The sequence below is a fragment of the Capra hircus genome, chromosome 4, assembly GCF_001704415.2.
Source record: "Capra hircus breed San Clemente chromosome 4, ASM170441v1, whole genome shotgun sequence".
Lineage (NCBI taxonomy): Eukaryota > Metazoa > Chordata > Mammalia > Artiodactyla > Bovidae > Capra > Capra hircus.
Window position 1 is genome coordinate 71,818,191 of NC_030811.1, and position 23,887 is coordinate 71,842,077.

The window sequence follows — 23,887 nt, forward strand, 5'->3', positions numbered from 1 at the left end:
CTTAAAATAGATTCTAAGATTTCTAATGTGTATTATTCAGTTCAGTTCAGTTCAGTCGCTCAGTCGTGTCCGACTCTTTGCGACCCCATGAATTGCAGCATGCCAGGCCTCCCTGTCCATCACCATCTCCCGGAGTTCACTCAGACTCACTTCCATCGAGTCCGTGATGCCATCCAGCCATCTCATCCTCTGTCGTCCCCTTCTCCTCCTGCCCCCAATCCCTCCCAGCATCAGAGTCTTTTCCAGTGAGTCAACTCTTCGCATGAGGTGGCCAAAGTACTGGAGCTTCAGCTTTAGCATCAGTCCTTCCAAAGAAATCCCAGGGCTGATCTCCTTCAGAATGGACTGGTTGGATCTCCTTGCAGTCCAAGGGACTCTCAAGAGTCTTCTCCAACACCACAGTTCAAAAGCATCAATTCTTCGGCTCTCAGCCTTCTTCACATATTTTAAATATCATATGTATATGTAGATAGATGGTTAATAGATGTTGAGTAGGCTCCCTTTGTCCAAGTCACTGGTACTCATTTAAGCTTTTCAACGACCCAGTTAGGATGGTATTATTGCTATTTCCATTTTATAAATGGGGAAACTGAAAGCTTAATAATTGGTCAAAGGTCATACATCTAGTAAACGGTTTAGTTTGTCTGCCGAGGTCCAGCCCCCACAGGATCCAGGGGAACCCTCAGGAGAAATGGCGTTGGCGAATGAATGAATGAATGAGAGAGGAATAGAGGAGAGAAAGAGGCTGATGTTCCTTTGTTTACACAGAGAGCCAATAAAGCCCCGAGACAAGGAGCTTGCTCTTTTCTCGGAGGCCGAAGGTACCCTCCCGGTCTCCCGAGGGAGTGAAGATGCAGAACGTCTTCCCGTTCAGGTCTTAGAAACCCCGGCAGATAAGTAAACGCAGAGAGCCGCTATGCTCCAAGGGATCAGCCTGAAAAAGAGAGTAAGGGAGAGAAAGAAAAAAAAAAAGGACACGGGGTGACCCAGCTTCTTCGAGCGAGGCCCATAACTTTATTTTCAAACGGGACTTTTATACCTTAATTTGTACATAGAAAGAAATGAAAGGTGCAAGGTCATACAGAGTCAGCCCAAACATTCCAGCAGTTTTGCCACGATCGAAACCAGGATTTTTTTCTGCATACGTTTCCCACAAACGATGTTGTGTACATTATCTTCTGGCCTTGGAGGCCTGTGAACATTTATGACCCTCTTTTGATAAAGGCTGCTCAACCAGAAAAATTATTTTCCCTCAAAGTGTTTTTTCTTTATATTTCTAGTCTATGTCAGCCTCAGAAAATGCTAAACAGAGTTACATTTCTCATGGAGCAAAGGTGCAGTGAGTTACAAGAAAGAACCAGTTAACTCAAAGGTCTGATGTGGTTAATTTCAAGGCTACATTTGTTTTCTTACATTCCAACTATGCTAACTAATGCACTCCCAGGTGCACAGTGGATAAGAGATATGGGAACTTACCAACAAGCATTGGCCCAATAATGAAATCTTACACTAGCAGTACTCTGCTGCTGCTAAGTCGCTTCAGTCGTGTCCGACTCTGTGCGACCCCATAGAAGGCAGCCCAGCAGGCTCCCCCGTCCCTGGGATTCTCCAGGCAAGAACACTGGAGTGGGTTGCCATTTCCTTCTCCAGTGCATGAAAGTGAAAAGTGAAAGTGAAGTCGCTCAGTGGTAATAGTTTTTAACTCTTTGAAAGGCTCTATGTTTTAGGCTTCCCATGCCTCTCACAGTTGGGAGGCTGTGAATAATCATATGCGTAGCTGCAAGAGTCTGGATAAACCTGTCAGACAAGCTAGAATGCTAACAGAGGGCGTTTGATTTGAAATATTCCTCTCATGTCCAGGAGACTTATTAGCTAGAGCCCTAAGTTGATTTTTTCAGAGAAAGGTGGTCGGGGATAGCACCCTGTTAATGTCAGGAGAGCTGGTGAAAGGCACAGAATAGTAAGACGGACAGATTCTGGTTTTAGGGTAGGTGCTTGAGCTGGTCCAGGGAGTCCCTTGAATTCTGACCCGCCTTTGCCCGTCAGATCTTCTCCGCATGACCTTTGTCATGGGTGGGATCTCCCGTGGTGGCTCCCGGCATTCGTCACTCTTAATAATCATGGTGCCATAAATTTTTTTAGAAATTTCTCAAGATTTCTCCTAAGATACCATTTTCCTGATGCTTAATTTTCTGAATTAGAAGAGCCTAATGGTATTGATGTAATAGAATCAGGAAATTAAATATAAATCTCAGTTCTATATTTGCATTGCACCCAGATAGTTGCTCCATTTGTACTGGACCCAAATTTTTAATTCATATTCTTTAAAGCAAAAATTTTATTTTGAAAAATAAAACTTTTATTTTATTTTACACAAAATACAAATGCACAAAAGTTTAATTTAGTGCATTTGTATTGGAAGGAAATAATTTTATACTCAGTTCTTCAGTCTGTAAATCAGGAAATATTTGATTTCTGATTCTTAGCTGTTGTAGTTATAAATAACTGAATGTCAGTTATGTTTAAATGAACTTTTAAAGTTGATTATCATATATATATAATGAAAAGTGAACAAATCATAGACATGCATATAGAATGAAATACTTCAAAGTTAGCACACTTGTGAAATCAAAACACAGGTCAAGATATGGGACATTATCAGCACTCCTGGTGTCTCTTCGCTCTCACTCACAATCACTACTCTCTCCTTTCCCACAGATAACTTTGATTCTAACTTCTAACCTCGAGTTAAGTTTTATCTGTCACCAATTATGTGTTAACTCTTGGTCTCACTATGAAGATAAAATGCTCATATTGTTGAAAAATACTTGTCTACATCAAATAAGAGTGGATACCACATTCTTAAAGAAATATTCAAGGAATTCCGAGTCAGTTTTGAATTAACATGAATATTTCTATAGAAAATTGGTGCTGACCCAGTCATTTAGTTACAAGAAAGGAAGTAATTAACATTTCAGAGAGGGCAGTGTCACAGAATTTTTGTGTTCCTCTAATGTTCCTAATATCACTACATCAGAGATTAAACCTTTGTTTATATGTACTGTTTAACATGTTTTACCTGTGAAGTTTTTATTGCTATGTATATATGTATATGTATGCATGTCTTTGCGTCTTCCCTGGTGGCTTAGAGGGTAAATCGAGACTGCTTGCAATGCGGGAGACCCGGGTTCGATTCCTGGGTTGGGAAGATCCCCTGGAGAAGGAAATGGCAATCCACTCCAGCACTCTTGCCTGGAAAATCCCATGGATGGAGGAGCCTGATAGGCTACAGTCTATGGGGTCGCAAAGAGTCGGACACAACTGAGCTACTTCACTTCACTTCATGCATGTCTTTGATTTATGCAATTCTTAATATTTTACTATATTTTAGAGTCATGGAAATGAAAACCAAAATGGTAGAAAGGAAATAGTATTACAGTTTGTAGAACTCAAATACTGTTTTTTAATAGAGATGGGGGAAATGATTATCATTTAAAGGCTAATTTGTTTTATTACATTCTCATATGTTTAAAATGGGAAAATATTTTCTAGGATAGTAGTTCCTAAGCAAACTCTATTTTATGTATGTTGTTACTTTATGTCCATTTTAATAATTGTCAAATATGACTTTGCTTCAGTTTTTAAATCACATTGAAATTAAACTGATCAACTTTTAAGAAATTAATATTCCTTAAATATTGGTAGTGTTATATATGCAGATTTATGAAGTTAACCAAAAGATTAGTTAAGTGGGTAAGTATTGTTGTTTAGCCAGTTAGCTATATCTAATCAATGAAATTATGAGGATAAAGAAGAAAAAATTTTTAAATGTTGTACATCTACCTGGGTAGATGTGGAATGATCTGCATGGAACTAAAGAATTATAATTTTGTTGTGTTTCAGTGTGATTTGAAGGGAAATAGGTTCTGCTTAGTGGATGGGAACATTGTCTCTTTGTTAAGGCTATGCTGTGCTTAGTCTCTCAGTCATGTCCGACTCTTTGCAGCCCCGTGGACTATAGCCCTCCAGGCTCCTTTGTCCATGGGATTCTCCAGGCAAGAATATTGGAGTGGGTTGCCATGCCCTCTTCCAGGGGATCTTCCCGACCTAGGGATCAGACCCAGGTCTCCTGCATAGCAAGCAGGTTCTTTACCATCTGAGCCACCAATTATAGTTTGCTGACATTAACCATTAATATTTTAAAATTCATTTTTCTTGTTAAATTCCATAGATACAAAGTAACCTTCTGAGTATAGTTTGGCCTTCTCCATAATTTTCCTAACGGGAGAAAATGTACTGTCTTGCCAGTATTAGCATTCTGGTTCATTTCACAATTTTTACAACATTGCCGCAGCTGCCACCGCTAAGTCGCTTCAGTTGTGTCCGACTCTGTGTGACCCCATAGACGGCAGCCCACCAGGCTGCCCCATCCCTGGGATTCTCCAGGCAAGAACACTGGAGTGGGTTGCCATTGCCTTCTCCAATGCGTGAAAGTGAAGTTACTCAGTCGTGTCCGACTCTTAGTGACCCCATGGACTGTAGCCTACCAGGCTTCTCCATCCATGGGATTTTCCAGGCAAGAACACTGGAGTGGGTTGCCATTGCCTTCTCTGTTTACGACATTCCTCATGTGTAAATTGATATTTGTATTTATAGCATTATTTATGTCTGAATTTAGTCATGTGTGTCTGTTTCCCTCAGACCTGGGTCCTTTGGGTTATTTTCACACAGTCAGGTTTCTGGCTTAGCAGGATGAGATTATACCCTTATCAGTAACAGTGTCCCTGAGATAATGTTCTCAGGAACCAGGATGTCTTAGCAGAAAGTGCTTGTGTTTTGGAGCCTCTTTCCTTTTCCTTTTAGAAAGCAGCACGTCAGAGATGTCCTATAGCTGTCCCAGCAGGCAGTATAGGAATTCAGGGTGAAACTAACCTTTATTGAATGTTCCTTCTCTGCCAGGCTTTGTGTTAGTCACTTTACATTTGTTATCTCAACCACAGTAACAATTATGTGAGGAAGATATAATTATCCACTTTTTAAGTTAAGGAAACAAAGGCCTGGAAAGGTTAGGAAATTAACTGCAAGATGAGTCAGCTATCAAGTAGTAGAGTCATGGTCTGGGGTCACTGCTTTTCCTCTTTCTTCAGTAGGACCAAGCAGTTTATTCTAATTATGTTAAATAATTACATTTTAAATCATCTGACAATTTGTGAAGCAATTTATATAAAAACAGTAATTTTTATAGTGTCAAAGTTTCTTTGGGAATCCTCCATGGAATGACTAATCTAAACCAACTCCTCAGAATTTTTGTTTTTCTCTGGCCAACTCTCTTTTTTCCATTTTCTAGAACGACTGTTTTAGACTCTCCACTTTCCGTCAACCTTCCCCTCTCACCCCATCTACTTCACAGAGATGCCTCTCTATATCCCATTTTTTGGATCCCGTTTTCTTGGGAAACCTATCTCCTTCGTATTTCTGTCTCTCATGTCTTCGTTCTTTTTTACTCTATTTCTTCTCATCAGCATTTAATTATACTCCTTTTATGCCACTCTCCTCTGTATTCTCTGTTTTTCAGTCTCGCAAGCTTTCTTTAGTTTTCCACATGTGCATTTTCCTTTCTCCACTAGGGATTTCGAGTTCTTTTTATGCCTGGAACACTCTTTCTACTTCCCATTGAAACAGAAGCTGCAGGTTATATATATTGGATTCTCAAAATATATTTTCCCATTTATAAGAAATCATTGAAATAGTTAAATTTATTTTTAATATTTATTACAAACATAGACTGATAACTACCGCATTTTAATATTGATGTAATACTGCATACCTGAACTGTTACTTAGTTTATGGGCTCATAACCTGAATCAAGGTGTTCAGGAAACATGTGTCGTTACTTGCATTTAATAATCAACTTCTGACATTAATTTGATTCCTCAGGAAAGTTAGTTATCTTCTTTAACTGAGTATATAGTTGGTGGCCATCATTTTTAATATCAATTAACTGTAAAACTTAAATTTACTAAAAGAAAGTTAGGGTAATTTATTTTTGTAGCATTCTTTTTCTGAAACCAAAATTTTTAAAATAAATGCAGGTAACCTCTTTTTGATCATTACTGTTTTTCCCTAGTTAATTGCTTAATTGTTCTTTATTCATTTGTAGATTTTTATAGCTTTGTAGTGTTACAAAGTCTCTACTATAGTATTATAAAATGTTTGTCTTGGAAGACATAAACTAAATAATTATTTAGATACTAAGGAACTGTGTTTTCTTCTTATAGTACAAAAATAAGTAAACTGGTGACCTCACAAACTCACACTATTTCTGTATGGAAAAGATTCGTGGTGATACCACTGCCACATTCTTTCTGCATTGTTTAGGATGGATGACCCAGAGTACTTCTTCTGGTGAAGCATACCGTTATCACCACATAAGAAAGAACATTCTTCAATTTGACAGGCAGTTTTTGTTCCAGATCTGGGGCTAGGTAAACGACCATCTGCAGATCCTCCTTGACTCCTGTTTCTCTTTTTTACTGATCCTGAAAATCTTCCGTTGAAAGAAGCCAGACAAAGAAGAAGAGAACCTTATGGTATTTTCAGGATTGCATCAGACTCCATTACCTCAAGCTGTAACTAGCTTTCAAAATAGGTGACAGCGATTTTGATCTGGATGAGTTCCTACATCACCATAGATACCAGGCCCCCACAGTGAAATGATGACATTTTAATTAGAAAGATGGCTTTAGCTTGTGAATTACAAGCTTTTCTGGTAAACAAGTACAGGGCTTTCTAGAGGTTCTAGGGTGGAAGGGGATCATGTGCTTACTTATCTTTAAGATTATCAGGAAGAGAGTCTCTCAGTCTATGCCAGGCTGGAGTCTCCCCTGTGGTCATTGTTGCCAGTACTAGGAGGTAAACATCCACAGTCTGCCTTTTCCCTGAGTCAGAAAGGTTTCTTGGTCAGGTCCACACAAAGTACTGGTGCTTATCAGTGGTCAGCTAAAAGTACCATGACAGCACGATCCAGACAAAATCTCAGAGGACAGTGTGGAATTGAAGTTCACTAAATAAATGTCTGCATAGCATCCAGTAACTGACAGTGACGTTACGAACCCTTTTAACTTACATTGTTAAAAGATTCTGAATTGTTTCCAGCACAGCTGTTGCTGCTGCCTAGTCACTTCAGTTGTGTCCAACTCTGTGTGACTCCATGGACTGCAGCCTGCCAGGGTCCTCTGTCCATGGAATTCTCTAGGCAAGAGTACTAAAGTGGGCTGTCATCCCCTTCTCCAGGGGCTCTTCCCAACCCAGGGATCAAACCCACGTCTCCCATATTGCAAGCAGATTCTTTACCATCTGAGCCACCAGAGAATCCCAAGAAGGCTGGAGTGGGTAGCCTATCCCTTCTCCAGAGGATCTTCCCAACTCAGGAATCGAGCCAGAGTCTGCTGTATTGAAGGTGGATTCTTTACCAGCTGGTTACCAAGGAAGCCCCTTCTAGCACAGAGAGGGTACCAATTCAGATGTAGTGTGTTGAACGTTTATGGAGGTTAAGCATTTTTCTAAGCTACAAAAGGAACTTTTTGGCAAAGTTGAACTCATTGATTACTTTCGTAATTAGTTATGGGAGTTCAGTTTGCAACAGATTTTTGTTTTTAATGATCCTTTTCTTCTCTGCGTGCCCAACAAACACCATAGTTGACTCAGTGTCAGTTGAGTTAAGTTGAATACCTGCTTTAAGAGGGCTAGCTTTCCTACTGTTAGTTGCTGGTTTTCCTGGCTGGTCACATGAATTCTAGAATAGATCTCATTATTTAAATTTACAGGAGCTCCTTTTGTATATTTGGTCCCAGTGTTTTTGGTCTTTACTAAATATAAAGTTCCAGTAATTTTTCAAAAATGTGTGAAGCATTTTTCTTGACACCCAATAAACAATTTGAGGGAACAGGCGAGATGGGTGAAGGGGGCCAAAATCTTCTAGTTATAAAATAAACAAGTCATGAGGATATAATATACAGCATGGCCCTATGGTTAATACTATGTTGTATATTTGAAAGTTGTTAAGATCTTAAATGGTGAGATCTTGTGGTGAGATCTTTCTCACCACAAGAAAAAGCATTTTTGTAACGATTTATGGTAACATGTTAACTAGACTTATTGTGGTAATCATTTTGCAATATATACAGGTATCAAATTATGTTATATATGTGAGACTAATATAATATGTTAATTATATATCAAATTTAAAAATATATAAAAGATAAGTACAGTAAGAGCTCTTCAAGTTACACAGATCCAAAGATTTCATTTATTTTCTTTATTTTACCAGCCACAATGGATGATTTGCCACCCACTCTCATCTGTTTGCTCCTATCACTGTAAGCTCTCCTTAGGTTTTAAACTGAGCATCTAAATGTTTTCCCTAAAGCTTAATAAATCTTGTTTAGTGTATATTTGCTATTTTATCCTTAAATTTGAGTGGGCACTAACTTGAACTCTTAACTTTCTAAATCAAGGGTTGGTGAAACTACCGTCTTTGTATTGTCAAGTGCTAATTGTTCTTACATTTTTGTATGGTTGGGGAAAAAAATGAAAGAACAATATATAGCAGCGACCACATTTGGCCTGTGTGGCCGCCAAAACATGACTATTTACTGTCTTGCCCTTTAAGGACCCTAAGTGTGTGCTGATCCCTGCTTTAAATGATTGTATTATCTTCATGCTGGGTGCTTTATCATGTTCTGTCCTTACATCCTTTCTTCCAGCTCTGTTTCCTCTTTTACAATATTTTAATTATCACATGGTATTTCTCTGTTTTTGTTTTATGCCAGATATAAAGTAGTAGTATTTTTCTTGTTTTTATATTTTTCAGTCATGTTCTTTTCTTATTCTTGGGTATAATCTCTCATCATGAACAACCCACAGTAACATTGGTTGCTTTGTTATTTTATTGCTATTTTGCAGTGTAGATTCACATCTAACTAACTGCTTTCAGCCTTAAGGTCTTTTGGTGTTACTGCTTTCCATAGTTTTTCAGTTCACTGAACTGTGAATAATTTTTTTCAATAACTGCGTGAATTTTTATTGTATTTCATACAGAGTTCTGTCGCTACTCTTTGCTTAAAATTTGGTAATCACTCTTTATGTGTAATTGTCTATTCTTCAGAAATTCAGAATTTTTGTACTTGGATAACTCTATTTTATTTTACTCAATTTAAACAGTCTTATGCTGACTTTTTATTAGAGTAGTAAATACTGAAGTTTTTATTTTGTAGTTTGGAAACTACAAAGAACCAGAACCAGATAACCATTTTGCATCACTGTGGATTAATTTGCATTGTCTATAGTTTTATATAATTGGAGGCATACAGTGTCTTCTTTCTTGTGTCTGGTTCTATCCATTCAGTATTATTATTTTGAGATTGATTCCTGTTGTGTATATTGGTAGTTTTGTGTTATTTTTGTTGCTGATTAAAATTGCATTGTATTTAAGATCATGGCATCTGGTACCATCACTTCATGGGAAATAGATGGGGAAACAGGGGAAACAATGTCAGATTTTATTTTTAGGGGGGCTCAAAAATCACTGCAGATGGTGATTGCAGCCATGAAATTAAAAGACGCTTACTCCTTGGAAGGAAAGTTAGGACCAACCTAGACAGCATATTCAAAAGCAGAGACATTACTTCGCCAACAAAGGTCCATCTATCTAGTTAAGGCTATGGTTTTTCCAGTGATCATGTATGGATGCGAGAGTTGGACTGGGAAGAAAGCTGAGCGCCAAAGAATTGATGCTTTTGAACTGTGGTGTTGGAGAAGACTCTTGAGAGCCCCTTGGACTGCAAGGAGATCCAACCAGTCCATTCTAAAGGCAATCAGTCCTGGGTGTTCATTGGAAGGACTGATGCTAAAGCTGAAAATCCAATACTTTGGCCACCTCATGCGAAGAGTTGACTCATTGGAAAAGACTCTGATGCTGGGAGGAATTGGGAGCAGGAGGAGAAAGGGACGACAGAGGATGAGATGGCTGGATGGCATCACTGACTTGATGGATGTGAGTTTGAGTGACCTCCGGGAGATGGTGATGGACAGGGAGGCCTGGCGTGCTGCAATTCATGGGGTCGCAAAGAGTCGGACACGACTGAGCAACTGAACTGAACTGAACTAAGTTACATTTATCTATTCACTTGCTAATAGGCATTGGGTTATTTCTGGTTCAGGGCTACTGCAAACAAGTGGCCATGTACAGTCAGGTGCATGTCTCTGTGTCAGCATTTTTCCTTTTCCTTGAGTAAATGTCTAAGGCAAAAAATGGTTGGGTTTTTGCAAGGAATGATATGTTTACTTTCTATAGAGACTGCTAGGTTTGCAAAGTGGTTCCATCGTTTATAGCCCCATGTAAGTAGGTTAGAATTTTTGTTCCTCTAGATTGTCACCAAAATTTGATGTTGGCAGTCTTTTAAATTTTAGCCATCTTAATGGGAGTATAAGATTATCACTGAAGTTTTAATTTGCCTTTTCTTAATTGCTGATGTAGCCAACTTTTCAAGTGTCTAACAGTGAAAGGTATTTGCCTAACATTTAAAGACTTTATTGTCTTCTTACTGATTTGTAAGAATTCTTAATGTATTCTGGGTACCAGTCTTTTGTCATACATGTGAACTGTAAATATTTTCTCCTATTCTATGGCTTGCCTTTTTTCTTTTAGCATTGTTATTAAGGTATAATTTATATTTCATAACATTTGTATACTTAAGCATATAGTTTGATGAGTTACTAAATTTTTGCATTTGTGCAACTGTTTCACAGTCCAGATTTTTTTTTTTCCTTAAGCTACTGTCACCACCAAATAGTTCCCTCATGACTCTTTGTAGTCAATTCTTCCTCCTGCCCCCAAACCCAGGGAATCACTGATTTGCTTTCTCTCTCTCTACATAGTTGCCATTTTCTAAAAGTGTCATACAAATGGAACCACACAGTAGGTCATCTTATGTATCTAGCTTGTTTCACTTAGCATGTTTATATAGCTTCATCTGTGTTGTTGCATGTATGGTGATGGTAGTTTAGTTGCTAAGTCATGTTTGACTCTTGTGACCCCATGGACTGTAACCCACCAGACTCCTCTGTCCATGGGATTTCCCAGGCAGGAATACTGGAGTGGGTTACCCTTTCCTTCTCCACGGGGATCCTCTCGACGCAGGGATCAAACCCAGATCTTCTGTGTTGCAGGTGAATTTTTAACCAACTGAGCCAGAGTTCTCTCCCACTGTTGCGTGTGAAAGTACTCCTTTTTACTGCTGAGTAATTCTTACAGTTTTGGGCTGTTAAGAATAATGCCACCTTGTTTTTCCCCTTGACATCATCTTTTATTTTAAATTTTTTTTTTAGTTTGGATTGTGTCTTGTTTCTTCCTCCTGTTTTTTTAAAAATTTATTTATTTTGGGTGCATTGGGTTCAGTAGTTGAGATATGCAGACCCTAAAGGCTTAGTTCCCAGACCAGAGAGTGAGCTCATGTCCCCCGCATTGCAAGGCAGATTCTTAACCACTGGACCATCAGGGAAGTCCCTGTTGTATCTTTTTAAAAATGTTTTAAAAATTGAAGTGTACGGTGTTAGAAAGTGATCTAGTTTCATTCTTTTACAAGTGGTTGACCAGTTTTCCCAGCACCGCTTGTTAAAGAGATTGTCTCTACTCCATTGTATATTCTTGCCTCCTTTGTCAAAGATAAGGTGTCCATATGTGTGTGGATTTATCTCTGGGCTTTCTATTTTGTTCCATTGATCTATATGTCTGTCTTTGTGCCAGTACCATACTGTCTTGATGACTGTGGCTTTGTAGTAGAGCCTGAAGTCAGGCAAGTTGATTCCTCCAGTTCCATTCTTCTTTCTCAAGATTGCTTTGGCTATTCGAGGTTTTTTGTATTTCCATACAAATCTTGAAATTATTTGTTCTAGTTCTGTGAAAAATGTGGCTGGTAGCTTGACAGGGATTGCATTGAATTTGTAAATTGCTTTGGGTAGTATACTCATTTTCACTATATTGATTTTTCCGATCCATGAACATGGTATATTTCTCCATCTATTAGTGTCCTCTTTGATTTCTTTCATCAGTATTTTATAGTTTTCTATATATAGGTCTTTAGTTTCTTTAGGTAGATATATTCCTAAGTATTTTATTCTTTTCGTTGCAATGGTGAATGGAATTGTTTCCTTAATTTCTTTTTCTACTTTCTCTTGGATTAAAGATCTAAATGTAAGATCAGAAACTATAAAACTCCTAGAGGAGAACATAGGCAAAACACTCTCAGACATAAATCACAGCAGGATCCTCTATGATCCACCTCCCAGAATTCTGGAAATAAAAGCAAAAATAAACAAATGGGATCTAATTAAAATTAAAAGCTTCTGTACAACAAAGGAAAATATAAGCAAGGTGAAAAGACAGCCTTCTGAATGGGAGAAAATAATAGCAAATGAAACAACTGACAAACAACTAATCTCAAAAATATACAAGCAACTTCTGCAGCTCAATTCCAGAAAAATAAACGACCCAATCAAAAAATGGGCCAAAGAACTAAATAGACATTTCTCCAAAGAAGACATACGGATGGCTAACAAACACAGGAAAAGATGCTCACCATCACTCATTATTAGAGAAATGCAAATCAAAACCACAATGAGGTACCACTTCACACCAGTCAGAATGGCTGCGATCCAAAAATCTGCAAGCAATAAATGCTGGAGAGGGTGTGGAGAAAAGGGAACCCTCTTACACTGTTGGTGGGAATGCAAACTAGTACAGCCACTATGGAGAACAGTGTGGAGACTCCTTAAAAAATTGCAAATAGAACTACCTTATGACCCAGCAATCCCACTTCTGGGCATACACACCGAGGAAACCAGAATTGAAAGAGACACATGTACCCCAATGTTCATCGCAGCACTGTTTATAATAGCCAGGACATGGAAACAACCTCGATGTCCATCAGCAGATGAATGGATAAGAAAGCTGTGGTACATATACACAATGGAGTATTACTCAGCCATTGAAAAGAATTCATTTGAATCAGTTCTGATGAGATGGATGAAACTGGAGCCAATTATACAGAGTGAAGTAAGCCAGAAAGAAAAACACCAATACAGTATACTAACACATATATATGGAATTTAGGAAGATGGCAATGACGACCCTGTATGCAAGACAGGAAAAAAGACACAGATGTGTATACCGGACTTTTGGACTCAGAGGGAGAGGGAGAGGGTGGGATGATTTGGGAGAATGGGAATTCTAACATGTATACTGTCATGTAAGAATTGAATCGCCAGTCCATGTCTGACGTAGGGTGCAGCTTGCTTGGGGCTGGTGCATGGGGATGACCCAGAGAGATGTTGTACGGAGGGAGGTGGGAGGGGGGGTTCATGTTTGGGAATGCATGTAAGAATTAAAGATTTTAAAATTAAAAAAAAAAAAATTAAAGTGTAGTTGATTTATAATATTATATTGGTTTCAGGCATACAACACAGTGGTTCAGAATTTTTATAGATTATACCCAATTTAAATTTATTGTAAAATAATGGCTATTTTTCCCTATTGTGTACAGTATATCCTTGTTGCTATTTCCTGTTTCTTGATCAGGCCTACTTGATCAGGCTTTTATTAACTTATTTCTTTTCCAAAAGATGTAATCTTTTATGAAGAGCAAATTTCTTTAGTTTACCCATGCTTTCATTTGCATGTTATATAAGAAAATTTTGCCTACCTTAATGTTGGAAAGCTTTATTCCTGTGTTTTATTTTAGAAGTTAATAATTTTATGTTTTAATTTTTATGTATACTGTTTAAGGTTCATCTTTTTCTTATCAGTTCAGTTCAGTTGCTTAGTCGTGTCCGACTCTTTGCAACCCCATGAATTGCAGCACGCCAGGCCTCCCTGTCCATCACCAACTCCTGGAGTTCTCCCAAACTCACGTCTATCAAGTTGGTGATGCCATCCAGCCGTCTCATCCTCTGTTGTCCCCTTCTCCTCCTGCTCCCAATTCCTCCCAGCATCAGGGTCTTTTCCAGTGAGTCAGCTCTTTGCATGAGGTGGCCAAAGTATTGGATTTTCAGCTTTAGCATCAGTCCTTCCAATGAACACCCAGGACTGATTGCCTTTAGAATGGACTGGTTGGATCTCCTTGCAGTCCAAGGGACTCTCAAGAGTCTTCTCCAACACCACAGTTCAAAAGCATCAATTCTTTGGCGCTCAGCTTTCTTCCCAGTCCAACTCTCGCATCCATACATGACCACTGGAAAAACCATAGCCTTGACTAGACGGACCTTTGTTGGCAAACTCATGTCTCTGCTTTTGAATATGCTGTCTAGGTTGGTCCTAACTTTCCTTCCAAGGAGTAAGCGTCTTTTAATTTCATGGCTGCAGTCACCATCTGCAGTGACTTTGGAGCCCAAAAAATAAAGTCTGACACTGTTTCCCCTGTTTCCCCATCTATTTGCCATGAAGTGATGGGACCAGATGCCATGATCTTCGTTTTCTGAATGTTGAGCTTTAAGCCAACTTTTTCACTCTCCTCTTTCACTTTCATCAAGAGGCTCTTTAGTTCTTCACTTTCTGCCATAAGGGTGGTGTCATCTGCATATCTGAGGTGATTGATATTTCTCCCGGGAATCTTGATTCCAGCTTGTGCTTCTTCCAGCCCAGCATTTCTCATGATGTACTCTGCATGTAAGTTAGATAAGCAGGGTACAATATACAACCTTGACGTACTCCTTTTCCTATTTGGAACCAGTCTGTTGTTCCATGTCCAGTTCTAACTGTTGCTTCCTGACCTGCATATAGGTTTCTCAAGAGGCAGGTCAGGTGGTCTGGTATTCCCATCTCTTTCAGAATTTTCCCCAGCTTATTGTGATCCACACAGTCAAAGGCTTTGGCATAGTCAGTAAATCAGAAATAAATGTTTTTCTGGAACTCTTGCTTTTTTGATGATCCAGCAGATGTTGGCAGTTTGATCTCTGATTCCTCTGCCTTTTCTAAAACCAGCTTGAACATCTGATACACAATTGTTTGAGCACCTTTTGTTGGAAAAGATTATTTTTTCCTTCCATTGAATTACTTCATTGTGAATTTGAATGTATTTTGGCATCTTGAGAACATTTAATTCAAAGTCTTTCTCCTAATGGTCTTAATATCTATTGATGATTTTTGCCCAAATCTTTTTTTCATTAGATATTGTGAAAGAGTGATTTGCTGTTTTTTATTATTAGTTTGTACTTGTTAGCTGTGATTCTTTGTAAACAAGAATTTTTTCTTACTAATTGAAAGGGAGGTTGGTTACCTTGAACTGCAGTTCCTTTTTAAAATGATGGATAGATATTTAGATTTTGCACTTTTATTACCAACTTACAGAGTAAGGAGTTTATTTATTAAGTCACCTCCCTGGTAGCAAATGGGACATAATTTTGTTCTCTCTTTTTTTTTTTAGTATTGTTATGGATTCACAAGTTTTTATGTGTTGTGTTTTCATCAATTTGGTGATGGAAAAAAAAATTTGGTGATGGATGAAACTAAGAGTACTGTAGCAACAAGCTAGACTAACAGAGTTTTAAACAGGGTTTGTCTGGATGTGGGTGGTGGTAACATTGTTTCAGCTGCTTCACAAGCATGCAGTTCTCTCCATTCTGCCTTCCTTAGTGTCCCCTTGCTTGTCATATCATGGTCACAAGATAGTTGTCACACTGCTGGCATTAGTCTGTGTTCACAGTGTGGAGATGGAGCAGTGTCAGCTGCCAGCCAAAAGACATGTTACAGAATCCTTTTTCAAAATTGCCCCAGCAGACATATTGTTATGTCTCACTGACCAGTTAGGTCTCACAGTCACCCCAAGTGTCTGGAGGACTATGAAGACAAGAACCTGACAGAGAGGAACAAATTTGTAACATTGGCTTAAGCTGCTCATGAAGCGTGTGCACATTGACTTCCATGGAGAAAATTAGGTTTCAATGACAAGAAAGGAGGAGGGAAAGAATTTTTAGGGAATACCTAATAATGGCTGCCATAAATATATTTGGTAAAACAAGGAATGACCAGAATTATTATATTGTATTGCTTTATTTAAAAGTAAGCCAGAAATGCACATTTAAGTTAAAAATTTGTGTTCAAGTAAGATTTGGGTGCTTGCAATATTAATGTCTCATGATTGCTTTTGTTTTCCTATAAAATTCATTTTATTATTGAACACATTTTTAGTGTCCTTGAAATATTATCTATTATCTAATGTGATGAGAATATTATTCTGAGTACTGGCATCACTTTAAAACTTTTACTTAATGCCAAGCTATAATTTGTGTGGCCTGTGCTCTCCAGATTCATTTGATAAAAAAAATTTGAAAGTTAAAAGGACCATTTTTTGTATATTGATCGTTTTTACCTTCTCCAGTTTTTAAGGCTCTCTCTGTGTTGTTCTTTCTTGCAGAACTTTCCTCTTTCAGTGCATGTTCGCTTTCATTCTTTTTTCTCCTTTTTCTTTTTACGCTCATTTCCCCCCGTCCTTTTTCCCTGCTCCTCAGAAAGGGCTAGAATAAAGTTGATTTTTGGTTGATAAGATCATGCTGCACTATTAAGCGTTCTTCTTAGTTTCTTAATTTCATTTGGGTTATGCACTGTTGACTGCTGATTGTTAACAGGTTCTGAAATAATTATATTAGGTTAGCTGAGAAGTACATATCAAGCATTAGTGGACTGCATGCTACTGAATCAGAAAAGCCTCTGGTAAGCTCTGGATCACAACTGAGGTAGTTAATATAATTCTTGCTTTAAATTGCATTATTTAATGTGATTCTCCCTTCCTTCAATACTTGTAATCTCCCTTGGGGCTCCATTAAGTCTTCAGTGTTTTAGACATAGCTTCAAAAAAGTATCCAATGTATGTATCATGTTAGGGTACAGAGATATTATAAATTACTATAAATATTTTGGCCTGTTATATACTTGTTATGTATGAAGTGTTGTGAATTTATTAACACTACTCTTGAGAAATAAAATATTTGGATTTTAGAGTTCCTTAGTTACTGTGCATAATTAAGTTGCTGTGCTTTTTACTGTATTAAATTTACCTGAAAACTAGCCTACTTCTATTAAATTTGTATTCTGCTGAGGGAGTGGTTTAAAAAGTTATCTGCTTAGCGATAAAAATTCTTAGATTTGTATCCTTTCTATGCTATAAAAAATAAAATAGTAAGTTTTTTTTTTTTTCAGCAGTAAGGATTTTCTGTATAGTGGAAGATACTTGTTCTTTAAATTTTTGCTTGAACTGAAATTGAAAAATTTTTGCTTTTTTTGCACTATTAGTCTGTTTTTCAGAGATTGGGGACATGTAGATGATTTCCCTCCCCACCTCCCTCCCCACCTTTCTCCATCACTCCCCCTTTTAAATGTGATTCTGAGGGTTCTTATTTTTGTCTTATTTTAGTTGAGCATGAAATGGCTTACTAATGAAACTTTGAGGAAATCCTGTAGTCCTGAAACCACACTAATAACCAAAACTGAATAGCAGCAGGGAATTTTATTTTCTTTACCTGTCCTTTTCCTTCCCTCGGCTCATTGTATTTTTTTATATATTAAACCTGTGGCTCAGACAGTAAAGAATCCGCCTGCAATGCAGGATACTTGGCTTCTATCTGATCTCTGGGCTAGGAAGATCCCCTGGGGGAGGGCATGGCAACCCACTCCAGTATTCTTGCCTGGAGAATCCCCATGGACAGAAGAGCCTGGCAGGCTGCAGTCCATGGGGTCGCAAAGAGTCAGACACTACTGAGTAACTAAGGACATCTATTAATTATATGAAACCTAAAGAAAGAGAAGTTAACTGATATAGAGCTAGTTCATTAGGGAAAAAAGTAAAAGGTGATGGTTAGTCTTTTTGGCACAAGGATTATTTGATCCTTGCAGAGTGGAATCCTGGTCTTGAACATTTATATGATTTTTGCATTTTGTTTTCAATTAAATCAAACTCTGTCACCTTTTCCATTTCTAATTTCAGTTGTATGAAGCTTTTAAAATCCTGTCATACTTTTGATTTAATACTGTATTTATGCTCACAGAGGTCACCTTGTATTATCTATAGTTAACACAAGAACGTTGCTTGCTGTTTTATGGCACAATCTTTGCAGCAGTCTTGCTATCTCTCCATTCCATTAGCTCAGCACCAGCTGTTACTTTGGTTACAGTGTTCCTGTTTTGGCAAGCTTTTTAGGGATCCTAAACAACTTTGCTTCTTTTCTGATTGTGTTCTTGTGGGTTTTTTTTTTTTTTCCTCCCATGTAATGCTACAGAGATGTTGAAAAAGAAAGAAAAAAACTTATATGTATTCATTTCCAAAGCAGAAGTAATTTTAGTTTAATAAGAAAATGCCATCTTCTGAAATGTTTTTGAAAAGGTAGAAGTCTGTTTTGATCTACTCCTGAAATAGATCTACTTTATTATATTGTCTTTTATCTCATTTTATATTACAGTTTATGAAGTTGGAAAATTTCATACATGGTTAAGTGATTTATTGAAGGTGTCATTGACAATTTGTAGAAAATTACTCTTAGAATGTTGACTCTCATTTAAAGAGGAGACATTGTCTATTAGGTTGGTGCAAAAGTAATTGCAATTTTGTGTTGTTGAACCTGGCCACTTGATATTGGAGTACATTCTTAGATAAATATGGTTATGCTATTTATCATTTTAATGTGCATTTCTCACTTTGTTTTTTGCTCATGACTTATTATTTGTTATTTATTTTATATTTATTTTAGACTATGAGAAATGAGGTTAGACAAAAAGCAAATTCAAGTTTTTTTTTTTTACTTCAAAATGGATCGTAAAGAATCAGAGACAACCTGTAACATCAGCAATGCTTTGGCCCAGGAATTGCTAACAAATGTACAGCACAGTGGTTGTTCAAGAACTTTTGCAAAGGAGAAAGCCTTAATGATGAAGAGAGTAGTGGCTTGCCATCAGAAGTTGACAACGGCCAACTGAGAGCCATCATTAAAGCTGATCCTCTTACCATTACATGAGAAATTGCCTAAGAACTCAATGTCCACAATTCTGTGGTCATTTGGCATTTGAAGCAAATTGGAAAAGTGGAAAAACTTGGTAAGTGGGTGCCTCTTGAGCTGAGCAGAAATAAAAAATAATCATTATTTAAAGGTGTCATCCTCTCTTATTGTGCTCAACAACAGCAAACCATTTCTTGATCAGGTTGTGAAGTCCGACGAAAAGTGAATTTAATATAACAGTCATCAATGACCAGCTTAGTGGTTGGGCAGAGAAGAATCTCCAAAGCACTTCTGAAAACCAAACCTGCACCAAAAAAAGGTCATGGTCGCTCTTTGGTGGTTTGCGGCCCGTCTGATCCACTATAGCTTTCTGAATCCTGGAGAAACCATTACATCTGAGAAATACGCTCTGCAATTAATGGATGAGATGCACCGAATGCAGCAACACCTGCAGATGGCATTGGTCAGCAGAAAGGGCCTGATCCTTCTGCATGACAGTGCGCAGCCACATGTCACGTGACACTTCAGACATTGAATGAATTGGGCAATGAAGTTTTGACTCATCTCCCATATTCACCTGATCACTTCTTCCAGCATCTTGACAACTTTTTACAGGGAAAACACTTCCACAACCAGCAGGAGACAGAAAATACTTTCCAAGAGTTCACTGAGTCCTGAAGTATGGATTTTTATACTACAGGAATAAACCAACTTATTTCTCATTGGCAAAAATGTGTTGATTAAAAAAATATGTTTGAGCCTAGTTTTAATGATTTAAAATTCACGGTCCAAAACTGCAATTACTTTTGTACCTAATAGAAGACTAGAGTTGGGTGGTGACAGGGTGAGCTGTGGAAGAGTATAGAATAGGGAGTGAAGGGACTGAGGCCTGAAACTGGCCTGCTAGGCCCGCTTTGGGCCTGTCTTCTTAGTACCTTAGTTAGCTAACTGTAAAGTGAACTTTGTAATATTTATTCTACTTATGTTGTGTTGACAAAAGAAAATAAGTGGATACGGATGCCATTTTAAACATTACTATCCAGGGGAGACTTCCCTGGTGGCTTAGACGGTAAAGTGTCTGTCTACAATGCGGGAGACCTGGGTTCCATCCCTGGGTCTGAAAGATCCCCTGGAGAAGGAAATGGCAATCCACTCCAGCACTATTGCTTGGAAAATCCCATGGACAGAGGAGCCTGGTAGGCTACAGTCTATGGGGTCGCAAAGAGTCGAACACGACTGAGCGACTTCACTTTCACTTTTCACCTAGGGGAGAAGGCATCTTCATGTAGTATACTGTATCCACAGATCAGGGTGGAACCTGCCAATGAATGTAGACCTCCTAAGAAGTACCAGGAATGGGTCTGATTTTGTAAAGAGGGATTTGGTTAGGTGGTGTAAAGAAACAGGGAAGTCCTAGAGCTAATCTTGGAATTTTGGGAAAATAGGCCCAAAGAACAGGCAGCTCCGAGAGGGGCAGTGAATTGTTCACGTTGTGTTTGCACAGTTTGCCTATGAGATGAGAAAGTGTTCTATTAAGGACAGTTTATGATTTTACTGATTTCAGCTTTGTTGAAGTTGGGATTTGCAGCAGAGCATGGGGAGCCAGGTGAGTGTGGCAAAGAGTTAACTGTTTGCCGCTGAATTTAAACCATCAAATTTCACAGAGAACAACAGTGGCCCTGGGTACCAGGAAAGAAAGAATTTTTTTATGGGCAGTTTTCAGGGGAACTTGAAACTTGAGGATATTGTATACAAGCAAGATTGGCTAACCTGCTTATTTGTACAGAAAGATAACAAAAGTACCAGTTTCCAAACACTGTAGGTTAGTAGCAGTCATGCTGAAGTTTTATCAGTTCCCATTAAAATTCAAAATGAAAACAAGGCAACTACTTACTCTGAGAATTTCCCTTGTTACTTGAACAACCTTTCTTTTATGAAGTGATGATAGTAGATAGTGAAGTTTTAAAAAATGTCCTTACTTAGCAAGCAATGGAGAAGACCCCAGTTCGATTCCTGGATTGGGAAGATCCCCTGGAGAAGGGATAAACTATCCACTCCAGTATCCTTGGGCTTCCCTGGTTGTTCAGCCTGCAATCCGGGAGACATGGGTTCGATCGCTGAGTTGGGAAGATCTCCTGGAAGAGGGCATGGCAACCCACTGCAGTTTTCTGGCCCGGAGAATCCCATGGACAGAGGAGCCTGGCAGGCTACAATACATGGGATTGCAAAAAGTCTTGGACACAACTAAGCGACTTTCACTTACTTAGTAAAGTAACAGCACTTATTGGCCATTTTCCTTAGTTACTTTCAAATTTTATTTTACTGCTTAAGGAAAGTCAGACTTTAATTGGTACTAATGGTTATTTGCAAATAACTGTTGTTATTTGGAAGAAGCATGAACTTTAAAATCCAGACATTTTAATGTTTGAATCCCTGCTCTGCCATTTATTCTTTGTAGTCTTGGAGCTTCTGCTGACTTCTCTATTCCTCAGTTTCCCTCTCTTTCAGTAGGGAACAGTACAGCTACTTTGAATGCTTTGTTGGGGAGGATTAGACCTCACATGTGTAAAAGCCCCTAAAATAATGCTTGGTTCATAATAAGGCCTTACTGGATGACTGCAGTAGAAAAATTAGGTTTATCATAATTATCCAGATTCTTTGGCCTCATTCCTAAACCTATCAAATTAGTGTATCTGAAGTTGAGATCCAAGCATATGCATTTTTAAATTCCAATGAAATACACCTAATATGAAATCAGTCACCGTTAGCGTTCAGTAGCATGAGATATGTTTATATTAGTTCACATCACACATCTAGTCTCCAGAAGTCTCACTGGACTGAAACTGTCTACTGAACAATTCTTATCCCTCTCTATCCCTGAGTCCCTGGCAACCACTGTTCTACTGTCTCTATGAATTTGTCTGTATACAGTCTTCATATAAATAATATATAAATAGTATTATCTTTATAATATGTAGCCACACAGTATTTTTTTGTGACTGGTTTATTTTGCATAGCATGATATGTTCACCCATGTTGTAGCTTGTGACAGGATTTCTTTTTAAGACTGAATAATATTTCATTATCTGAATAACACATTTTCTTCATCCATTCAGTGGACACTTGGGTTGCCAGCATGTGCATTTTTTTCCTGATGGTCTTAACCCTCTTATTTTAGACTGTATGGTGGAAATGTAATCAACAGAAAAGTACATAGCTCATAGGAGTACAGCTCAATGAATTTTTCACAAAGCGAACAAACATACATAACCAGCATTCAGATTAAAAAAATGAAAACTTACCAGCAATCTCAGGTCTTCCTTATGTGTCTGTTTTTAGTTAACAAGCTCCCTCAGGTAATTCTTTTATATTTACCAAAAGTTTGAGATTGACTGATAGGGGCACCTGCATTGGTTTAGGTATTTGTGTAGTTCTCTTACCTATCAGATATGATATTAGTCGATTTAATTTCCACAGTGTGCTCATTCACAGGCTTTTGTATGTGCTATTCCTCTGCTTGGAGTGGTTTTCCTGACTCCTGTAAATCTTCGAGCCCTCCTTATCTCCAGCTCCTAACACCTTACCATGACAACTTCACTTTTGGTCTAGGCTGGGTCTTCTTCCTTTAAGGAGAATTTCTTGACTCCTCTATCCCTCTTTCCCTCCCCGATTCTGAGTTAATCACCTCTCCTATTAAACTATCCATTTCTCCTCTAATATATCATAGTACATTCTAATTGCTGCTTTAATTGTCTTTATCACCCATCAGACCATAGATACTGAAAGGTCAGACGGGACAGTATTTGCTTCAGTTTTTTTTAAATCCTCAGTACTTTGCACAGTGCTAGCACGAGTAAATGATGTACACTGAATGATAGTACAATCATATGTTAGTATTGGCAAGGGTACTAGAATTCATCTAGTCCAGTCCCCTCATTTTACAGATGAGGGAGCTGAAAGCCTGATGGTTATTACTAATAAGGACCCAGAAAATTCTGCTGGTCAAATATGTGATATTTGTCTGTGATGAGAGAGGATGATGGGAAAAGAACACTAATGTTTATTATATTTAGGAGGTATTCTTTGCTGGAATCATAGCTAGACAAAATGATTTCATTCCCAGTTTTTCTAATGTTCTAGTTGTTACTCTGATTAGAGGATTCTATCACCCCATTTCTGTTCTCTTACTCTCACCAGTTCTCTTCTTTATTCCCTTTGTGATTAAAAGTTTCCAACATTCTGTATTATTTATTACATCAATTTAGCTTGCTACTCAGTCTAGGTTCCTATGATTATCCAGTTCAAAAGCGTTCTCCTCTCCAACTGAGAACGCTCCGTTGGCACCTGAGACTCCGCGTGTCTCACAGTGAGCACTTCATTAACAACAGCCGTTCACCCTCTCATCCCACCACTCGTCCACCCACTTGCCCAAATGATCTCCTTCTTTTGATTTTCTTTTTTCTTTTTCTGTCCTTTCAGGCCCCCACACTTGAAGAAGCTTCCATATATGGTAGACTCTTCCTTCCCTCTTGTCCATCATAGTCAGTCAGTAGACAGTTTCCTTTCAGTGTTTCAGAATCTCTCCTGTCTGTCCTGTTCTTTGTTTTTAATTGCAACTCCCTAGTTCAAGCTATTTTTCCTTCTTTTCTTTTTTAAAATTATTGTCAGAGCTGATGTAATTATTTTTATTTCCTCAAACATCTTAGATTATGATAATTTTATTACATGAATCATTTTTCTGTTACCAGTAATATTAAATAGAAATTTCACAGAATGCAGTCCAAGGTTGTCAGTGACCAGACCCTTATTTGCTTGTTCAATGTTATCTTTTTTTCCCCCCACATAT

The 23,887-nt window shown here is 38.1% G+C and overlaps 1 protein-coding gene across 1 annotated transcript in view; it reads left to right on the forward strand.

The window, feature by feature from the left end:
* Positions 1–23,887, forward strand: part of COG5 (component of oligomeric golgi complex 5) — a 282,487-nt gene that overhangs the window by 122,229 nt on the left and 136,371 nt on the right. The gene's annotated exons all lie outside the window — the stretch shown is intronic.